A 20675-nucleotide genomic window follows, 5' to 3' on the forward strand; every position below is an offset into this window, starting at 1 on the left:
CGGACACATGTGCTTTGTTGTGTATGAGGGCTGTGTTCTAGAGGGCGTAGTGACACTTCGTTGTTCTGTGACACTTTAGAAATATATTGGAAATTGACATTGATGAATTTCAGCATTCATGCTTTTGGATATTGTCAGCATCCCCAAAGAGCTTTGGCATTACAGTAATTTTTTTTAATGACCTTGATGTTTTTTGTGGTTTATTGGATTAGATAGTTGTGATAGTCTCTCTTGGGGAATGAATCCTTCTGAAGACTGGTTCCCTTGTACTCTCTGCAAGTACACTTTTCAAAATGTTTCCATCTCTGAGTTCTCTTTTGCCTTTTTTAGTTGTAAACATGCTTCGGGTGTTGTCTTCTTCTTCTTCTTCTTTTAAATTTTTTTGTTTAAATTTTGTTCCCAGGAGAGATGATTAGGTTTATTTATTTATTTTTAATTTAATGGAGGTACTGGTGATAGAACCCATGAACTCTGCATGCTGAATATGTGCTCTGCCACTGAATTAAACCCTTCCCCCTTGCTGTCTTTCTTGCTCGGTGTTCAGCCTTTCAACGTGATGACCTTTTCTTTGTCTGCAACTCATCCACACATCCATGACATTTTACACCGATCCAACCGAGGTGCTCTCAAGAAACAGGTTCTTGATTTACCTTGAAGCACCATTTCATGGTTGTAGCCTCTTATGAATACCTAGTTGTATTCGAGAATTTGGGAATACATGAGCCAGGGGTTTCCCCCCACTTGTTCTTTCTTTCTGGACAGACTTTACGTGTCTTCTTGAGGGGACTGTGGTCAAATGGCAATATTTGTAGCTTCTCTGTGACAGATCTTCATGGGTTCCACATTCTCACTGCCTTTTGGGTTCCTAGGGCAGAAGAGTGGGTGCGAAGGCTCTGAGACAGATATATTTGTGTATATAGATGGTAACTATCAGGGACATTGAAAAAGTAAATGGCTTTCATGTCATGGTCCAGGAATCCTCACATTCTGCAAATCTAGGTTCATATAGAGTACAGTCCATGGTTCAGAACTGACAGAAACTTTGATTCTTTCCCTAAGACTCACAACCCAAAACCCGAAGGCTGAAGATACATGGAAAGTCCCTTGCCACTGTTCATATTTCCTGCAAAGAACCAGAGCCTGTTCAGCTGACTCTCTTACTTCTGCCTTCCGATAGTGGCAGCCAGAAGCTAAGCAAGGGGAACCCAAGATACATGCCACAGATGTGCATGTCTCAGGGTTTTCTGGTGGACTCTACTGGCCATTCACACGTCTGACCCTCTGCAAGTCATTAGAAATATGAGGAAGCCATTGGCCATGGCTGGATCCAGACTCGTAAACACATAGAACTTCCACATCCAGCAGCACATGCCCAGTGCAGACATAATCACTTTAGTCTCAGCCACCAACTGTCACAGGGCCAAGCTGACCAGGATCCTCTGTATCTGAGGGACACTAAGATACTGGGGACGAGTGAAAAGACCATCTTGGTTATCTGTCTCCAAAGTCCTGATTCAGGTGAAGCAGAAGCTGTGTTTGTAGAATAGTCAACAGGGGTCTTCAACTAATTCAGGTAAATGGACTGAATTTTTCTGAGTTTTTTGACCACAGTCATGTGGAAGTTCACCATTGCAGGAAATTCTTAGGCCTGTGTTTATCACTGGTTTCAACTCTCTGTGTGGCTGACCAAATTGCCCAGTTCCAGGTTTTCCTGAATCCGCCTCTTCTGGGAGAACTAAAAGCACTCTGGGCAGATGAAAAGCCTTTGATCAGTCTCCATCACCGAAGAGGCAAAGCACCTTACACAGGTGCTGTATCCAAACGTCTCAGCGGAGGACTCTCAAGTGGTCCCTGCAAGGGGCGAAGGACGGTGCTTCCGGAGTCTAACCATAGGTGCTCTTCGGTTGAGGCCCTCTCCTCAGGCATCCAACTCTGAAGGCTCCCAGTGCATCTGGAGGGACCTTGATTCACTGCTGCTCTTTTACGAGGGCAGGTGAGATCATACCCCCCCCCCATTCTGCCACACCCATTTCTCTCCTTGGATATTTACATTAAAAAAAAAAACCAGTTAAAATAAGACAGGAAATCACCTACCTGTACAGAACTCCAGGCTTTCTAGATGGTAACTTGCAGATTCTGTGTTAATAGAACTATCAAAGAACGTTTTACTTTGGTACCTCCTTTCTGGAAAAAATGTGTAAGGAGATACAGAGTGGTTAATGGTGAAGAGGAAAGACTTGGACCAGAAAATGGTAGTCAGTATTACTTTTTTACAAGATGGACAGTATCTGTTTCAATTCATGTATAGAATTTCTTTCTTAGCGTAATCAAAAAATACAAAAGGGTATGTATTTTAAAGTTTTGTAACACACCCCAACAAAGACAACTTGGCAATATTTTCATTATATAAAACTGAAATGATTAACATGCCAACAAATTCTTTCCCCCAAATCTGCCTGTACTATGTAGTTCTAGAAATCTGTGGGACTTTTTCTCCTCGCTCATGTATCACCAAGTAAAATAAGTAATTCATAATTTTGCATCCTTTGCTAAAATGGAGGCTTCTCAGGAGTGGGACATGATCTGGATCAGATGATGATCAGAACAGGTAGAAGCCAGGGAGGATGGAGTTTCCAATGGTGGCTGTGGCCCTCCACTCTCTGTCTCTCATGAAGGAGAAGGGGAGCCCCAGTCCCATTACAGGAGGCCTCTTTATCCAGCAAGACAGACTCTGGGATTCCAAAAAGAAATAATTCTCCGCCAGGTGGCTGAGTAAGGACTAACTGAAAGGGGAAGCGAAGCCGCTTGACCACATAACTTTTTTTTTTTCTTAGAAAATTTGAGTTTCCTTGATGAGCACAAACTGAAAAAAAAAAAAAAAAAAGAAGGAAATCCTATCATTTGCAACAACAAAGGTGGACTGAAAGACGTCATGCTAAGTGAAATAAGTCAGTCACAGAGGGGAAAACATTGCATGATTCCTCTTACATGAAGCACCTCAAAGAGTCAAACATACAGAAGCAGACAGTGGGATGGTGGCCCCCAGGGCCTGGGGGAAGGAAGGTATAGGGGGTTGCATTTCAATGAGCATGAAGTTGCAGTTACACAAGAGGAGTAATTTCAGAGTTCTGCTGTACGACATAGTAACTGTAGTTAACACTGTGGTATTGTGCACTTAAGAATTTGTTGAGAGGGCAGATCTCATGTTGTGTTCTTCTCACAAAATGAAACAAACCACAGAAGAGACACAAGAAAACCTTTGGAGATGATGAATATGTTTATTTCTTGGACTGGGCTGCTGTGCTGTGAGTACATGCAAACTCACCAAATTGTAGGCATTAATTGTGTACACATAATTCTTTTTAAGGCTGAATAACATTCTACTATATATATATATCACATTTTCTTCATCCCTTCATCTGCCATTGGACATTTGGGTTGTTTCCATATCTTGGCCATTGTGAATAATGCTGCAGTGAATATGGGAGTGAAGACACCTGTTTTTGAGTTCCTGATTTCAGTTCTTTTGGCTGCAAACCCAGAAGTGGGATTGCTGGATTACACGGTAGTTTTCTTTTAATTTTTTGTGGAATCTCTGTACTGTTTTCCATAGTGGCTGCCCCGCTTTACATTCCCACTAACAGTGTACAAATGTTCCAATTTCTCCACAGCCTCACCAATTCTTATTATCTTTTGATTTTTATTAATTTTTAAATGGATCATCCACCATATTGCTAATATTTAGTGTTGGGAATGGAAGTGCCTTCTTTCTTGAAATGGTCTCTCCACTCAAGTGTCTCCTGGTCCAGCGAGGGGAGGCTAAGCTTAATGCTCGAATGGTGTAGTAGGAGGCAGGGCAGGAGACGTGCTCTGAGAGGCATTCGCTTTTTGCTGGGACCAGATGCATCTCCCTGGGGGTGGGGAAGGGGGAGGTGAGCAGGAGCTGGGTGCCTTGCAACTATGCCCAAGAAGTTCTCTTCTATAATAAGTCAGTGTTACAGAGAGTGGGCTCTCTGGACAGCCATGGACTGAGTTCTACTTCCCCGGGAGGGGATGAGTATGTTCTGAGCCATCCACATGCTCTCCTAGGCCCCTTTGTTTACATGAGCATGCTCAGTGAGATAGTGGGCTGGGGCCGAGAAACCCAGGAAATCTGCTGAATCTATAGGGATGTAGATGTGGAGACTTGGAAGAGAGTTTAGAAACAGGAAAATGAAAAGCATCCTTTATTCAGGCATAAGTTTAAAGGCTGGGGCTTCAAGAAAAAGGATTTCAGAATAGGCTTCCCTCAACCTTCATACATTAATGGTGATGGTGATGATCATGATGATGGTAACTATGCTAAAAATAGCAACCGACTCTGATAATGATGCTTTCAGCCTTACCCATTCCATCACCTCACTGGATCCTCACAACACTGTGAGATGGGTAGTATCATCTCCACATTACCAGTGAGGAAGCCAACTCCTGAAAGCGCGGTGGGCTTGTGTGTGTGGGGTCCGGCAGGAGAGTGACAGAAGAGCCTTCTCACTCCAGAGTTCTCCCCTTTTCCCATTATCACCCTGTGCTCTCAACTCAAACCTCTAAAACAGTCTTATAAAGAAAAAAAACCAAAACAAAACACTGAAAACAAAGAGACTGTCAGAGCTGCCTTTGCCTTCCCTCCCCACCTCAGTCTTGGACTCCCTCACTCGCTGGGCCTGTGTGGGTGATATTTATTTATCAAGTGCTTCCTGTCGAATGAGACTCCTAGCTTGTAATAGAAACTTTTCTACTGAAATCATGGTAATCACTATCAATTATAATAATACTATTTTAAAAATTACAATACAGACCATTCACAGAGAGTAGTGAAGGATTTGCTTTTTCTTATTAATCCTCACAACAGTCCTACGAGGAGCATATTATCTCTGCTGTTACAGATGAAGAAGCTGAAGGTTAGAGACGTTGAGTGATTGGCCTAAAACATCCTAGCTAATATCCTAGCTAATAAGGGGCAAAGCCAGGATTTGTAACCAGATCTGATTCCAAGCCCAGGTTTTAACCCCCAAACCTTGTTTTCTCCCACCCTGATGTGCCTCTATTGCTGGGTATGCAGAGTCTGGGCTCTGCCTGCACCCCCAGAATGCATCACAATCACTGAGAAGGAATGTGCAAGCAACATCTTCTTCTTGCAATGCCCCTCTTGCCTTTGGCCTTCTGCAGCCTGCTGGTTTGGCATTGCATGCCTGGGACCCATTTTAAGGCTGTGCTGCTCAAGATGTGAGTGGTATATTAAAATTGAAGACTCATTGTTCACTTCACAGGCGTTAATCAATGGCAAATTAGAATGGAATTGATATACGCATATGACATGCACATTAATTCTAAATGTGTTTATCATAATTAGTGCTATTACAATGAATACCAAAGGAATCAGGAAGTGATTAGCTACACTTAGTATTTGTTACGGTTTGTTTAAAAAAGTTAAACATAAAATTAGTTGTGGTTTGAGGAGTGATGTTTCATTTGCACGGTGAACATGGCAGCAAGCCTTGGGTTTTTGTGAGTTGGGAGGTTTCGAGGGGGTTTCCTGTGCAAGATTTTACAGCAAACTGTGTGAATGAGTCTTTCATCCTCAATTAATGGCGTGGTTTTCCTTTTTAATCATTTGTGTCTTATAGCTGTTCCCTGTTGCCACACCTATATTAAAAAAGTCTGCCAACTCAAAAAGAAGAAAATGGAGGAGATAGATGAATAGACTCTAAAACATTTGAAAGGCTCAGTATATACTTTTAAGATACGTATACTGCATTAAACAAGGGTGGGCTGTTCATAGTGATGTCTGTTGTGTTCTGGCATCTTCATTTGGATGATCCTCATTTGATCCTCAAGGTGATTCTATGAGGCAAGTATTCAAGTGAGAAGACCTAGGCTCAGAGAAGTTTGCTTGTTCGAAGTTACCCAGCTGCTTGGTGGAGATGCAGGGATTCAACTCTTGGTGAGTGTGGATTCAAATCCAACCTTGGTCCACTGAGTGGGGGCACATCCTTCTCAGTGGCTAAGGGCCTAAACTAGCGAAGCCAATGCTATGGGTGTGATTTGCAGGGAACTTTGCACCATTGTCCTGTGGCTCAGTTGCACCCGTCATCTGGCTGGCCGCCTTCCAGATGGGTAGAGTTGGTCTGAAAGAGGACAGGAGGAAAGAGAACAGCTGGTTTAGGACAAACCCAGCCCTGCCAGTGGACCAGCTGCTCAGAGCATTTGTCCTGCCATGGCTTTTGTTTTCAAAGGATGGGCTTCTGAGGAGGTAATAGGTCATATTGAGGGGCCCATTCATGCAGCAGACACTTGCCGAGCACCTCCGTATGCTGGGGATTCTTCCCAGTCCCGGTGAGGCAGATGAATAGCACAGTCATGTGTGTAAATGGCTTATATTATAGGGGTCTAAACAGACATGCAGATACTTCCAAAGTGCTGTGAGAAGTCTGGGATAGAGGCGTGAGGTTCCCGGAGGGTCAGAGAGGGATGTGACCTCACCTGTAGATCAAAGGGAGGCAAGAAGTGCTTCTCATGTGTGCATGCGGGGTGAATCTTGAAGATTGCTGAGTGCCTGCTCAGTGTAAGAGAGTGTGCTACACCCTGTGTGCACATTCTGTAACCCTGGGGACCGTGCTCTACCAGGGAAGTGCCACTGGGTCTGCTCCAGCACCTAGCATGGTGCCTGGCACGTAGGCTTCAGTAAATGTCTATTGAACAAATGAACAGGTATACATGGAAAATGCTGAGACAGCTTCCTCTCTCTGCCTTTACACTTCTGCACTGAATATGCCAGCACCTGGGAACACGGTCAGCTTGCAAGATGCCTGGCTGTCCACTGCTAAGAGCACTGGCTCTGAAGCCTCCATCTGCTGCTTTTTAGCCATGAGACCTTGGGAAAGTATTTCATTTATCAGTCCCTGAGCTGCCTCGTCTTTAGTGGCTCCGTGTCACATGTTTGTCGTGAGGGTTAAGTGAGTTAAGGCACGTACAACCCCTTAGAGCAGCAGCTAGCACATAATTAGCACTCAGCCAGTGTTGGCCCTTTGATTCTCTATACGATTTTGATTAATCATCTCAGAAAAGTATCTGTCTTGGCAAATTCTGGCTTTTCTCTGATTTTATGTGGTCTGATTCTGAAGTCTGTAATCTCTTAGAGATCTTGATGATACATTTTGCTGACATGATTCCATAATCTCTTTCCTAACAAGCTTTTCTGAGCTGCATTCAGTCTGTTCTAACAAATAGTAAACTATTAGATTTTATTTTGGTTGTTTGTATCAGCCAAAAGCATGTGTAGCTGTGGGCAAGGCCAGAGTGATGATGAAACCGGTATTCTTTCTTTCATTTTCCTCAGTGTATTAGTTCAGTTTTTGTTTTTAAACTAAAGGCAGCAAAAACCATCTGGAATTCACTTAAGCAAGAAAGTGAAATTTATCGGAAATGTACTATAGTACCGTAGGCATTTCAGGGAACAACCAGACCTGAAGAAAGGGTAAGGATTACAGGAAATCCAAGACTTCAGGAGCAGGAGTTTGTAGACCCTCTTTCCAGATCTGCACCAAGAGTGTAACTAGATTCCTAACAGATTCTCAGGAGAGGGAATCCAGTTTTCCCAGCTGTCCATGTCAGGAGTGCACCATTAACCCAATCTGCTGTGGCCAAAGGGTCAGGGTCATGAAGCAAAAACATGGCAGCAAGGAGGCCACCGCATTATGTGGGCCAGACAATTCCCTGAGTGTACAACATATCTACTGCAGTTGATTTTTGTGTGGCCCGGAGAGTGGTGAATTTACCTCTTGTTTTCCAACTCTGGGCTCTGTGCTCAGTCAAGCACGGTTGTTTAGCACTTACAGTGTGCGAGCATCTGTGCAAAGTATGGCCATGTGTGGGTGTGCTTGTGTCTGTGGGTGCACACGGTGGTCACAGAGAAGTGTGTTTCAGGGACCCTGTCCTTTTGGAGACTACAGTGCAAGGCCAGAATGAGACAGAGAGATGGCTTTATCAATATGAACATGATTATGACTTCTGCATCAGCTGTTTTCCTAGTTTCTTTTCCCTAAGCTATTTATATCCACCTCATACTTCATGCTCCTTAAAAATTAGGGCATCTTTTGGCCCAAGTATTCAATATTAAAAGTGGGTTTTGAATGGGAGCATTTAAACACTGTGAAGTTTAGCAAGAGCTTATTGTATGTCAGTAACTGAACAAACTCCTTGTTTCCTCTTTTTCATTGAATCCTCCTAGCCCCCTAAGCAGTAGGCACTAGGATTATTTATATCTCACACACGAGAGAGATAGGGCCTCTGAAAGAAGAGGTTAGTATCTGAAGATTCCACATTTAGTGTGAGCTGAACAAAAGCATTTGAACTCAACTTTGCTTACCCCAAAGCCAGTGCTCTTCAGTCCTATGCCATCCTAGCTTTCATTTGTTACAGAATTTAGTAAACTATACATTATTTTGCTTATTTTGTACATATTTGATATTGTCTGCTTTCTTTCTTGGATTTCCACATGGTAAGATTTTCATTTTTTAAAAGACAATGTCATTGGTATTTCCTGAGCCTGAGCTGTCTAATTACAGATCCCTTGCAAAACATTGAGAATGATTATGGTTCTTTGAAAATCAAAAATGATAAAAATTGAACTATTCCATGATTATATAACTTTATTTTGTCTTGATCAGCATTAGACAATTTTTAAATAGTAAGTTTGAAGGTGCGTTCAAGGGCAAAGTGTGTGTAATATAAAGTAGTAGGTGGCACTGAGCTAATAGTTTGGAAGGCAAAATTTTAGAATATTTCATAGTTAAAAAGAACCAAGACAAGAGTGAGATTTTTGTAAACATTAGGACAATGATATCAAGGAAGTGATGGGTGACAGGGACAAGGCAGAGCACCTCAGTTTCCACTTTAATTTTGTTTTGTAGGTCAAGGAAAATGATCTTTGGACTCAATGGTGTAGAGTGAACAGATGTAAATGAACATGGATTAATGAGAAAAGCCATGTAAGATGTGGGAACAGACTGATATAATATCATATTGATCGAAATAAATTCAAGTCTTCTATCATTGAGCATGAGTTTTATGCCAGGGCTCTGTAAAACATTACCTGGGCGATCACTGTTAAAGACTGAGGAATTCCTGAGGGAATGAGATAGACAAATGTCAGATGATGGATGTCACAGCTCTGGAGCAGTGGGCTTGAAAATGACCACAGGCAAGATTTTAGGAGGGGATATTAAAATAATGAGGAGGAGGTGATGATCCCTGGGATGCTGTGAGGTTTTGATGCCGGCAAGTCATGCTAGGATAAATTTTGCATCTTTTCTAAGGGTCACTAATCTATTAGGTGAGAAACACACACACACACACACACACACACACACACACACACACACACACACACACGGAGAAAAGAACTCAGCAACATATCAGAACAACTTCCTTGTGATATTTTTGTGATTCATATGGATATATATTTGTATGTAAGGGACACAGGATGGATTAATAACTGGCCAAACAACCATTCTCAAAGGACACTGACCCATGGTTGGAAGTTAACCTGGGGAACTCCCAGTAGCCGGCTGTAAGGTGCTGTCCTTGGTCCTGCCCTCTAGTCTGCCTAAGAGATGCAGGCATCATTTCCCTCCGGTTGGAGAAGATTATTGATGGCAAATTCATCCAATGTGCAAATAATACAAAGGCAGGAGGGACAGTGAATACTAAGACAGAAACAGGATATAAAATGATATTTATAGACCAGAGATCTGGGCCAAGTCTAACAGAACAAAATATAGCAGGGATAAATGTAAAGTTCTACAAATCCCAAAATTAAACTGTACAAAATCGGATGAGGGAGATGTTTCAGAGAATTAGTAGCATGAGTAAAATGTTATTAAGTGGCTTGAAAAACAGTAAGCTCACGATTCACTGTGACTCAACTCTGATATAATAAGCCCCAAAACTCACGAAACCTTAATCTATGTTATAAATGTGTAATCTAGAATGAGAATGGAGACGATTTATTTGTGCTATGAACTTTTAAGTTTGCAATATTGTGTCTGTAATATTTTAGTTTAGAATAATTTTCCTATTTTGGTGGATACATAGTAGGACATGGCAAAACTGGAGGACATGTAGGAGAAAGATTCCTATGACAAGACTTCAAACCATGTCATATAGGAATGTTTGGAGAAGCAGGGGATTATTAATATAAAAAAGAGAGAAAGAAGGCAAAGAAAAAAAGAGACAAGATAGGTGCCTTCAGATCTAATAAGCATGTCAAATATAAGAGATATTAGGATTACTTAATATGATAGCAAATTGCAGAACTCATGCTAATAGGGAGACAGATTTGGGTTCAAAATTGTGAATAAATTCCTGATAAGAAAGCCTGGTCACAAGATGAGTTTTCTTGGGATGTTATGACGTTTCTATTATGGGAAGTTAACAATCCTGGGTTGGAAGACCACACCTGGTGCATCTCAAGAGGCATTCCTGTAAACTACTGGTGTGTCCTGCAGTCTGTGGAGACTCTCAACATCTGAGTGACGGGGCTCTCAGCACCCTGTGAGAGTTATGCTGCCAGGCAGCCAGGGAGACTAGTTAGGAGGCTTTTGCTATTTTCCAGGTGAAACAGAACATGGCAACTGAATGGATGTAAAGGTCAAGTAGATGCAGAAGAAGTAGGATATATGCATTTCTCCAGAGCCCTTGTGAAATACAGAGAGGGAACAGGATATGGCTGTAGTTTGCTGTGTTAAAGATTTAGGGTAGATCATTCAATGGCTGTGGTCTTCAGCTTCCTCAACGGTGAAATGAGAGGCTAGAGTCAGGATCCCTTTCATTCATGACATCCTGGGATGAGAACAAGCTACAATAACCCCATTTTAGGGAAAGTACATTTGCAGCTGTTTGGCCTCCCTCTGAAATAGTGTGATGTGAGGAGGGAGATGGCGGTGGCTCCTACCCAGATATATTCTCTCGTGTTCTCCTGCAATGACTTTATACAGTGACTGGAATTTCACCCTTCAGGTTTTATTCAATGAAATTAGGTCCTCATCCTCTCTCTTAAAAATGTAGAAATACTAATGGAAGGGCCACAGTCTAAACCACAATTCATTGCTTAATTCTAGCAGGAATTAGGTTTTTGGTTAGTCTCCTCTAAAAGCTCTAGCTAAAAATGAGGTTTTAAGAAACGTTTGGTGTCAAGGAAAGCTCATTTTGGAGCATGGGGACAGTGTTCGGGTTGCACAGTCGAGTAAAGTGCAATAGTTGGCAAATTTCGGAGGGTGAAGAATCATCACTGAGGGTAGACCTTGTTTAAAAAAAAAAGTGGAGGGACCTCAAGGACACATTTAAATTGTTTCAGTTTTGCTGCGGGCTGGGCCTGCTCTCTGGTTAGATTGCATATTCATTTAGCTTCCTTTTCACATTTCTTTGAGAATAAGACTTCAAGGATATTGAATGTGTTCCGTTGTGATTGTTGTTATATCTGCTCGGTGATTGAAATATAACTTCCTTTCACCAGCACTTGATTCTGTTAAGTGGAATTAATTACTCTCATCTGAATATTTCATATTAAAACTAAAAGATCATAGAGTGAAATAGGGCAGTGTATAATAGTGAAGTTACTCTTGGGTTTCAGATAGTTACTGTGGTCTTTAAAACAGAGAGTTTATATATTTTCCATTTATCTTGAATGCCTTATAGACAGCTATTTCTCTTTAGCTATTTAGAAACCTTGGAAAGAATTTGCTGGTGAAATTCAGTGAGGGTTTTAAGCTAAACAAAACAAAAAACCAGAAACCCTTCATGGAAACATGGACTCTGGCTCTGAAATAATTTATTAAACTCTTTCTAGCAATTAACTGCTCAAGCAGGAGTATGTCCACTCTATTGAGTGACCTTCTTTTAATTAAATGCCGTACCTGGATAGATATCTTTTAAGAATCTGGCATTGAGTTTAGACAACCATGGGGAATCTATCCAAATAAGATTTGTTTGGGTCTCCCCCACAGAAAAAGATGTAGAGCGCCATTTAATATTTTAAATTAAGAGTGAGGAGTCTATTTGATGGATGGAACCAGGGCCACCTTCACTGTCTGAGAAAGGTTAAATGATATTTACCAGCAAATGTTCTTGCCAAGAAATATAAAAGGAAAAGTGATCTACATTCATGTGGAGTGATTGGGGCTGAGTTATGTCAAGAGGAGAACTTAAGCGCCAAAGCCCAATGTACCTTTCTGTTAAGGCTGGCTTCTGGAAATTCACTGAAATACGAAAGGTGTGTAAAAAAGCAAGAACAGGAAAAAAATGCAAGTATTTGCTGATAGCAACACTTAGCTTTAATCAAGGACCCATTTCCTAATACCATAGGGATGATTAACCTTGATGATAGAAGTATAAGAAAGTTCCTAATGTGTAACTTTTTTTTGATGGTTTTCCCCTCTGTTCCCTCGAAATGAGGCTTTTAAAGATACTGACTTTTATTACTCTAGTAGAGTTTTCAGAGGACTTCCTCATCCCTGGGTTTTAGGCTGTGGCACCATGTTACAAGTGAGGCGGCGTTAGCAGGACATTCTTAGAGATGGATGACCTAAAAGTCCAAGGCTGAAGCTGTGGAATTCTGGGTTGTCATTATGGTGGCTCTGTTTTCAGACACCCCCAAATGCACTTTGTTCTAATTGAGAATTTATGTCTGTGAAATGATTAAATCATACTTACATCCTGATATGGAGCTTTAATTTGATAGACCTAATATAATTTAGTGAAATGTGGAGTGGGCCAGACCGTCTGGCCTCTTGGTGAGCAGTTTCTATTCTGCGGTGTGCTCAGCCCTGCACCGATAGTTTTGTGATTGTTGTGTGCTTAAAGCCTCACAGCAGCTTTCTGAAGAAACTGTTGTTACCCAGAGGTTAACTAACCTGCCCCAGTTTGCAGAAAACAGTAGAGCTGAGATTTCCACCTAGACCTGCCTGACTCAAAAACGCTTGTTTACTTTACACGCTGTTTCCGTTTGTTTACCAGTTTGTCTTATGGATTGTGACATCAGCATTATATGGGGCTCTTGGTAAGAATCAGCTGGTCAGACTCCAGCCAAGATGTATGTTAAGAGTCTAAATCTCTCCACCCTGTTGGCCAGCTCTCCAGGTGATCTGGATGTGTGGCCAGGCTTGGGTCCTCTGTGTGTTATTGCTTGCTTTAGGCTCTAACCCTGCAGAGGGAAAGACTTTCGTTGTGTGCTTATACTTGTCAGCATATTTTAGAGCTAGAGTCCAGAATAGTTGGGAAAAATCCTTCCCCCTGGCATTTCTAGTTTTGGTTGCTGTAAAGGGAGAAGTCAAGAGAAATACTGAGAATATATGTATGTTTATGCGTGACTGCGACATTGTGCTGTACACCAGAAACTGACACGTTGTAATTGACTCTACTTCAATAGAAAAAAAAGAGAGAGAGAGAGAGAGAGGGAGAGAGAGACAGACAGACACTGGAGGACAGAGAGAGATAAGCTTCCTTGGCCTTGGTAGTTTAGAGCAATGTTTGGGCTCATGGCCTTGCTTCCTGTAACCGGCCATGGACATTTACCCAGGAAATGAGTCCCATCCAGCCTGCTTGTAGCTTGAGATATTCATAGAGAAATGAAAACTGATTACTGAAATCAATCTCTGCTGGGGCCCCACCAAGCTGGGCCCTGACCTCCATGCCCATCTCCCGGCATCTTGTTTATTAGCATCAATAAAGATTTATTCCACTCATTACAGGATGGCAATTTGAATCACAGAATCATACTCCGTTTCTGCCAGCTCATTTACTCAGTTTTTTTCTCTTCCCCAAGCATTCAAAAAAAAAAAAAAGAAAAGAAAAGATCCAAATGGAGTCAGGGCAGGTTGGAAGGGGATGCCAAAGAAGAAATTAAATTAGAAAAGGTGCTATTAAGTAACCCAGCTAATCTTTTTTTTTTTCCTTTTTTTTAAACATTTTTTATTGATTAATAATCATTTTACAATGTTGTGTCAAATTCCAGTGTTCAGCACAATTTTTCAGTCATTCATGGACATATACACACTCATTGTCACATTTTTTTCTCTGTGAGTTATCATAACATTTTGTGTATATTTCCCTGTGCTATACAGTGTAGTCTATTCTACAATTTTGAAATCCCAGTCTATCCCTTCCCACCCTCCACCCCCCTGGTAGCCACAAGTCTGTATTCTCTGTCTGTGAGTCTATTTCTGTCCTGTATTTATACTTTGTTTTTGTTTGTTTTTGTTTTTGTTTTTTGGATTCCACATATGAGCAATCTCATATGGTATTTTTCTTTCTCTTTCTGGCTTACTTCACTTAGAATGACATTCTCCAGGAGCATCCATGTTGCTGCAAATGGCATTATGTTGTCGGTTTTTATGGCTGAGTAGTATTCCATTGTATAAATATACCACTTCTTCTTTATCCAGTCACCTGTTGATGGACATTTAGGCTGTTTCCATGTTTTGGCTATTGTAAATAGTGCTGCTATGAACATTGGGGTGCAGGTGTCATCCTGAAGTAGATTTCGTTCTGGATACAAGCCCAGGAGTGGGATTCCTGGGTCATATGGTAAGTCTATTCCTAGTCTTTTGAGGAATCTCCACACTGTTTTCCATAGTGGCTGCACCAAACTGCATTCCCACCAGCAGTGTAGGAGTAACCCAGCTAATCTTAGCCAAGATCTGTGGCTAATGCACTCTCCAGGTGAACTGAGTCTGGTTGACCAAAAATACTATCATGTCTCTGTGTGTTAGTGTGTCATAGGGAAGAGAGAAGACAGCTCGAGGATAGATTTATTTGGAATTGTTGACCAACAATTGAAACCTGACTAGTGATATGACACGTTCTTTCATTCACTCATTCCTGCACTCATCCCGCAGAGATATATTGACCACTTGCTGTGTATCTGAGACTTGTCCAGATGTGAATTTTCTAGAGAAGAGAACTTGAGACCCCTCATTGAGGGATTTAAAATTTAGAACAGTAATAAAATTGCATGAGAGCTAAGTAAGGATATAAGAATTGAACAAGAAATACCATGAGAAAAAAATAAGTGTTGCAGAAAGTAAGTGATAAGGTAGTTAAGGAGAGCCTGGATAAAAAGAACAGGTCTAAAGTATTTAGAATTCAACTTGAAACTTGAGTTTCAGAGATGAGTTAGATTTACATGGAAATGAGGACATTCTGGGTGGAGAAAATCGTGTGGAAGGAAACCTAGAAGCGGAGGTTTGCTGGGGGCTTTGGCAAATGGTCAAACCAGCCTCCCTGTGTTCACGGGGAACATGTTACTTCATTTAAGGGTCTAGAATGATACTCCTTTGCCTTTTCTTTGTCATCACACTTGTCACAGGGAGTCATAATGATCTGTGATCCTGTCTGTCTTCCCCATGAGACTAAAATTCAAGGGCATCGACTGTGTCTTTTTTGACTTTCAAGTCCGGTTACTCTCACAAAGCTGGCGAATAATGTGCACCCAGTTAGTGCGTGGGGACTGCATGGTGATGCATCTGCCTGAGGGTGAGGGACCACCCCTTCCTTGTTGCCTGCTACACATAGGACAGCCACCAAAGTGGTTTGCTCATCTGTAAAGTTATTAGGTTATACAGCTCCTCCTCAGTGTGGGCAGATGAAGTGGAGGTCACTTTGAGCCTCACAACACTATTACTGGAGTTAGGTCGCCCATGGACCCCAGAGGAAAGGGACCAATGCTGGACAGAGAGTTGCTAAGGATCTACTTCTGTGTACTCTTAGGTTAACTACTACGGGGTTATATAAAAGACTAACGTATAGAATAATGCGAGCTCTGTTTTCAGAAACACACATGTTGGACAGGTGAGAGTCCTGTCCGTGAAACCACAATGAACAAAGCAATGTCTGGGTAAGCCATGCAGCCAGCCTGGGCCTTGGTTTATTTTCATCTATAGTGTTGGACTGGATGATCTCAACTCTTTGCACTTGTAACTGACCAAGGGCTTAAAGAGTTCAGCAGGGGTACGTCCCTGCCAAGGACAGGTAATGCTTATTCAGCACCTTCTTCACATACAGGGATTTCCTGGGAGGGTAGGGGTGGAGTAAGATGGAACTTGGAAGGTACCAGGCAGGGTTTGAATGAGACAGGAGAAGGCGTCCCAAGAGTGGAGAGAGCCAGAGTGGAGAGTTGGGGGCTGGAGGGAGCACGCGCGCCTGTGAATCAGAGCAGGATTGCACGGCACCAGCCCTCTGAGAGTGGGCAGGGTGGTACTTTCAAGACAAAGCCCTTAGGAGCTTGAGCACCTCATTTGATGAGCTGCTGGCTGTGCATTGGCTGAGCCTGGACATTCATGCTCTGGGCCGGTGCAGGGGGAACCCCTCCTGACTTTACGGTGAGTCATTTCTGGTACTGAATGCAAGGACTTAACCTCCTAACAGTTCCGCCTGCTTTCAGGATCCCCCCCTGAGACAGTCCCTTGGCTTCTTCTAGCACTGGAAGTTCTGTATCCATGTTCAAGAACAACCTTGACCTTCAGACCTCTCACTCCAGCACGAACAGCTGCTGTTGTCCACGTCGGGATGTTTTAGCCCAATGACAGCGCACAAAAGTTTGTGCCTGTTCTGTCCAGGTGGGTCTGCCAGAGGCCCCCTGACCCAAATGGTCTGTCCCCACCTCCCGTGGCAGCACAGCCCAATTACAAGTGACCAGGGCAGCAGCCTGCTTAATTTTATGCAGTTAACACCTAACCCTTGGTTTTCTTGGCAAAGCAAAGGCATTGGCCTTTTGGCCTCTGCTGGGCTGGTCAGCAATTACCCAGCTATTAAAGCTAAATAATTGCTATTAGCTCTTGTCCTCTGAGCATCCCGAGTCCCACTGCAGGCCAATTTTCAGCTCATTTGCAAAGCTCTCCGATGCAGTGCTGGGAATGCCTGTCCCGCAGGCACAGGCAGGTGCAGCATCAGAGCCGGCCCCGGGGGCCGCTGTGCCAGGCTGCCTTCGCACTCAGAGGCAGTGCTTCTTGTCTGCACTTCAGCGCTGGCTCCACTGCTGAACTCTTTAAGTCCCCCCTTTTTTATTTGTCAATAAAACCTGCATAGAAGAAATTGCAATGGGTGACTGGAATTGGTCTCAGCATGGTTCAGATATTGTAACACCGTTCTAGATAAAATAAGCAACCAAGGGCCACAGATGCGAATGTTTTCCTCTTTAGAGGGCTGTGGTTTATGGTCAGGGGAATAGGTTTTCTGCTTGCTTCTTCTGAGCTGGCCATTGCTTTGTGGTGGTGGTTTGCAATTTCGTTTGGGGGAGGGCGTGAACTTTCTCTCCCCATTTCTTTCCCTTTCCCTTTCTTCCTTTGGGGTTCTTTCTGAAGAGATTTCTCTTCTTAAACTCTGCATTCAAGCGAGGTGTGTTTCGTTTCATTTCTGGTGGGAGCAGTCTCGCTGCACAGATGTGCGTGCGATGCCTCCCCTGGCAGCTGTTTTTTTTTGTTCCTGCTCCCTTGCTGCTGCTGACTGATGTCTGAAGTGCAGAGGAAAAGTTAAGATTACAGGTTGTCCTTCTCTTTCATTGTATTCTTGGCTGCAGCTTCTCAGTCCTTTGTGGGAAGGACTCACACATTAGAATGGGACATGGAAACAGGAGAATTTTCAGCCCCAGAAATAATTGCTTCTCAGAGTAGATTGTTTGGGAGCCTCAATGCTGAGGAATGGATTTAGACTAAGCCCCAGCCACTGATAGGTCCTGCTGGGGGAGAAAACTTCTGAGATCTGTGTTTTGAGACAAAGAAAATTCTGGCTGGACCTGTGCACATATGTATTCAGAAGTCTAATTAGGCCCTTGGTGTGTTTGCTCTGCTCTGTTGCAGTGGCTCCGATATTATTTGATTTTTAACTACTTCCAGAGGGCTATGGGCAATGATCTTTAACCCAGATTCATTCTTGGTCTTTTTTTTTTTTTTTTTTTTGAGAGAAGTAAACTACAATGAGGGTTACTGCATCTTATCCTCATGGCTATGGACTCATTCATTTATTCCTTTCTTCAGCTACTTGATGTTTATCAAGGGGCTACCAGGTATAATATGTACCACAGCCTAGAACCAGAGACTATGACAGCAGGAAGGGCCCAACCTTTTATTTTGCAGTTGAGGAATGCTTGTCTCCTTTTCCTCATCTGTGTAGCCTGCCTCCAAGGTCCAGGCTCTGGGATCTCTTGTGTCCTGAGTGCCCTGTGCCTCGTCACTCAAAACTGACAGCTAGGACCTTGTGGGGCTTTTGAGCTGATAAGGTGAGCTAGCCAGTGCTGGGACATATTGTGGTTCTTCCATGGGTGTGAATGGAGATCACATCCCTTTTCCAGACCTTCTCCCTGGCTGCTTCTCAAAGCCAGGGGACCTGTTGTTTTTGTGCTCTCCGCTTAGTGGCCTGAAAAGGCTAGTCTGTCTCCACAGGGCCCCCAGGTTAACATTCGACACATCCTCACCCTGCAGAAGCAGACCCTGTTAGGGAAGCTGGTTTCTACTCTGAGGTTCTGCTGTGGGTTGAATTGTATCCTCCTAAAATTCATATGTTGAAGTCCTAATCCCCCAATACCTAAGAGTGTGACCTTCTTTGGAAATAGGGTCATTGCCGATATGATTTGTTAACATGAGGTCATACTGGAGCAAGGTGGGCCCCTAATCCAGTATGATAGTTGTCCTGATCAGAAGGGGACTTTCGATCCAGACAGACATACACGTGAAGATGAAGTCAGAGATGGGGTGATGCTTCCACAATCCAGGGAGCTCCAAAGATTGCCAGCAAACCACCAGGAGCTGGGGAGAGGCATAGGCAGATGCTTCCTCCCAGCCCTCGAGGGGACCAGCCTTGTCCATATGTGGGTCTTGGTCTTCTACTCTCCAGAGCTGTGGGAGAAGAAAATTCTGTTGTTTAAGCCACCCAGTGCGTGGGGCTTTGTCACGGCAGCCTGAGCAAACTCACACAGGCCCCAAAAGCAGAGTGTTCAGGAGCGCTGGCTCAGACCTGCAGGGGGAAATCATCACGTGGAGGGAGGGGGCAGTGGAGAGAGGGGCTCTCTCTCGCAGCCATTCCAGCGGTGCAGGGGATTCCTGGACAATATTCACATCATTAGGCTGAGAGTTTGTGGAGGGGTTGTCTTCATATACGTTTTTGGTATGTTTATTGTACACGTCCTTTTATGTGGAATGCCGTTGGACCTTTCTTACCCATGTGCTCAAGTCTTAAGTCTGAGATTCAATTCAGATCTCACCTCCTTGAGATGTCCTTTTCTCCTCCCAGGCTTGGGGAGGTGTTTTCTGCTCTCCTTTCCCCAAACTTACTGCATTTGTGTGGTTTTTTTTTAATTGAATTATAGTCAGTTTACAATCTGTCAATTTCTGGTGTCCAGCATAATGCTTCAGTCATATACATACATATATTCATTTTCATACTCTTTTTCATTATACATTACTACAAGATATTGAATATAGTTCCCTATGCTATACAGAAGAAACTTGTTTTGTTTATATATAGCAGTTAGTATCTGCAATCTTGAATTCTCAGTTTCTCCCTTCCCACCCCTTTTTCCCCTGGTAAGCATAAGTTTGTTTTCCATGTCTCTCATTGTGCTCTAACCATTTGTGCTGCTTTGCTGATTCAGCAGGTGCTCCACGGAGAGCCTGGTGCTGTCTAGGGGGTGCTGGGCTAGTGGCTGGCACCAAGGCAGTCCATGTGCTTGGTGAGCTTATACAGAAGTGAGACAAGTGGATGAAAAGGATGCTAGTGGACAGAATACTGTGAGATCATAGAGGGTTCTACGAAGAAAACAAAACCCAGGCAGCTGGAGGTGGGGAGGTCAGGGAGGCCTCTTAGACAGGGTGATAACTGAGCTGAGATCTGAAAGAAATGACTTACCTGAAAAGGGCACTATGCCTTTGTCAGCACAGCACCTAGCACACACGTGCTTAATATGTATACATATGCTGAAGGAATGACCATGAACTCCTGTATGTGCACATGTTAACTAAAAATCAGTAAACAATAACAGATGTATCTAAGGCTTGCTTCTCAGGCAAGCCCTACTATCTGGGATGCATCAGGAAGCAATAAACACATGAACATGGTTCGCTGATGCCAAGGCAAGATGGTTCAAGGTCATACAATTGACTTCAGGATCGCTACCTTTGGCCCTTGTTCAGAGCCTCTTAACTCTATTTACATACTGTTATATTAAGGTTGGTGGTTAAGTTTCCCAATTTCTAGCAAATTTAGAGCAACAAATTATAATGGGGAAGCAGGTGGGGGGTGGGGAATCGACATTGGAAGCAAATGTCAAGATACAAGCGAAATGATGGTGCACCGATCTGCAAGAAGAAAGTAGGTAGGTGAGAAGGAAAAAAAAAAAACGAACTAAGAATCCAGAAAGCTCATCAGTGTGAGGCTGTTAATTCAGGGATGAGCAGCCCTAAGCTTGACAATAAACTGAGGCACCATGGATTAGAGCGTGGTAAAAACACAGGCTGTTTACAGTGAAGATTCTGAAGTTCTACAAGAAAGGTTGCATTTTGCTCCACGTATTTTGTTTAAGGAAACAGGGAAGAAGTGGGTACCATTCTGGAATTATTTGCGTTTGAAATGGTTAAAATTCAAAAACAAAT

General features: G+C 43.0%; 1 protein-coding gene across 1 annotated transcript in view; it reads left to right on the forward strand.

Moving 5' to 3' along the window:
- SORCS3 (sortilin related VPS10 domain containing receptor 3) overlaps nucleotides 1–20675 on the forward strand; it is a 564832-nt gene that overhangs the window by 85917 nt on the left and 458240 nt on the right. The window lies entirely within an intron of this gene.

Source organism: Camelus dromedarius, chromosome 8 (assembly GCF_036321535.1).
Source record: "Camelus dromedarius isolate mCamDro1 chromosome 8, mCamDro1.pat, whole genome shotgun sequence".
Classification (NCBI taxonomy): domain Eukaryota; kingdom Metazoa; phylum Chordata; class Mammalia; order Artiodactyla; family Camelidae; genus Camelus; species Camelus dromedarius.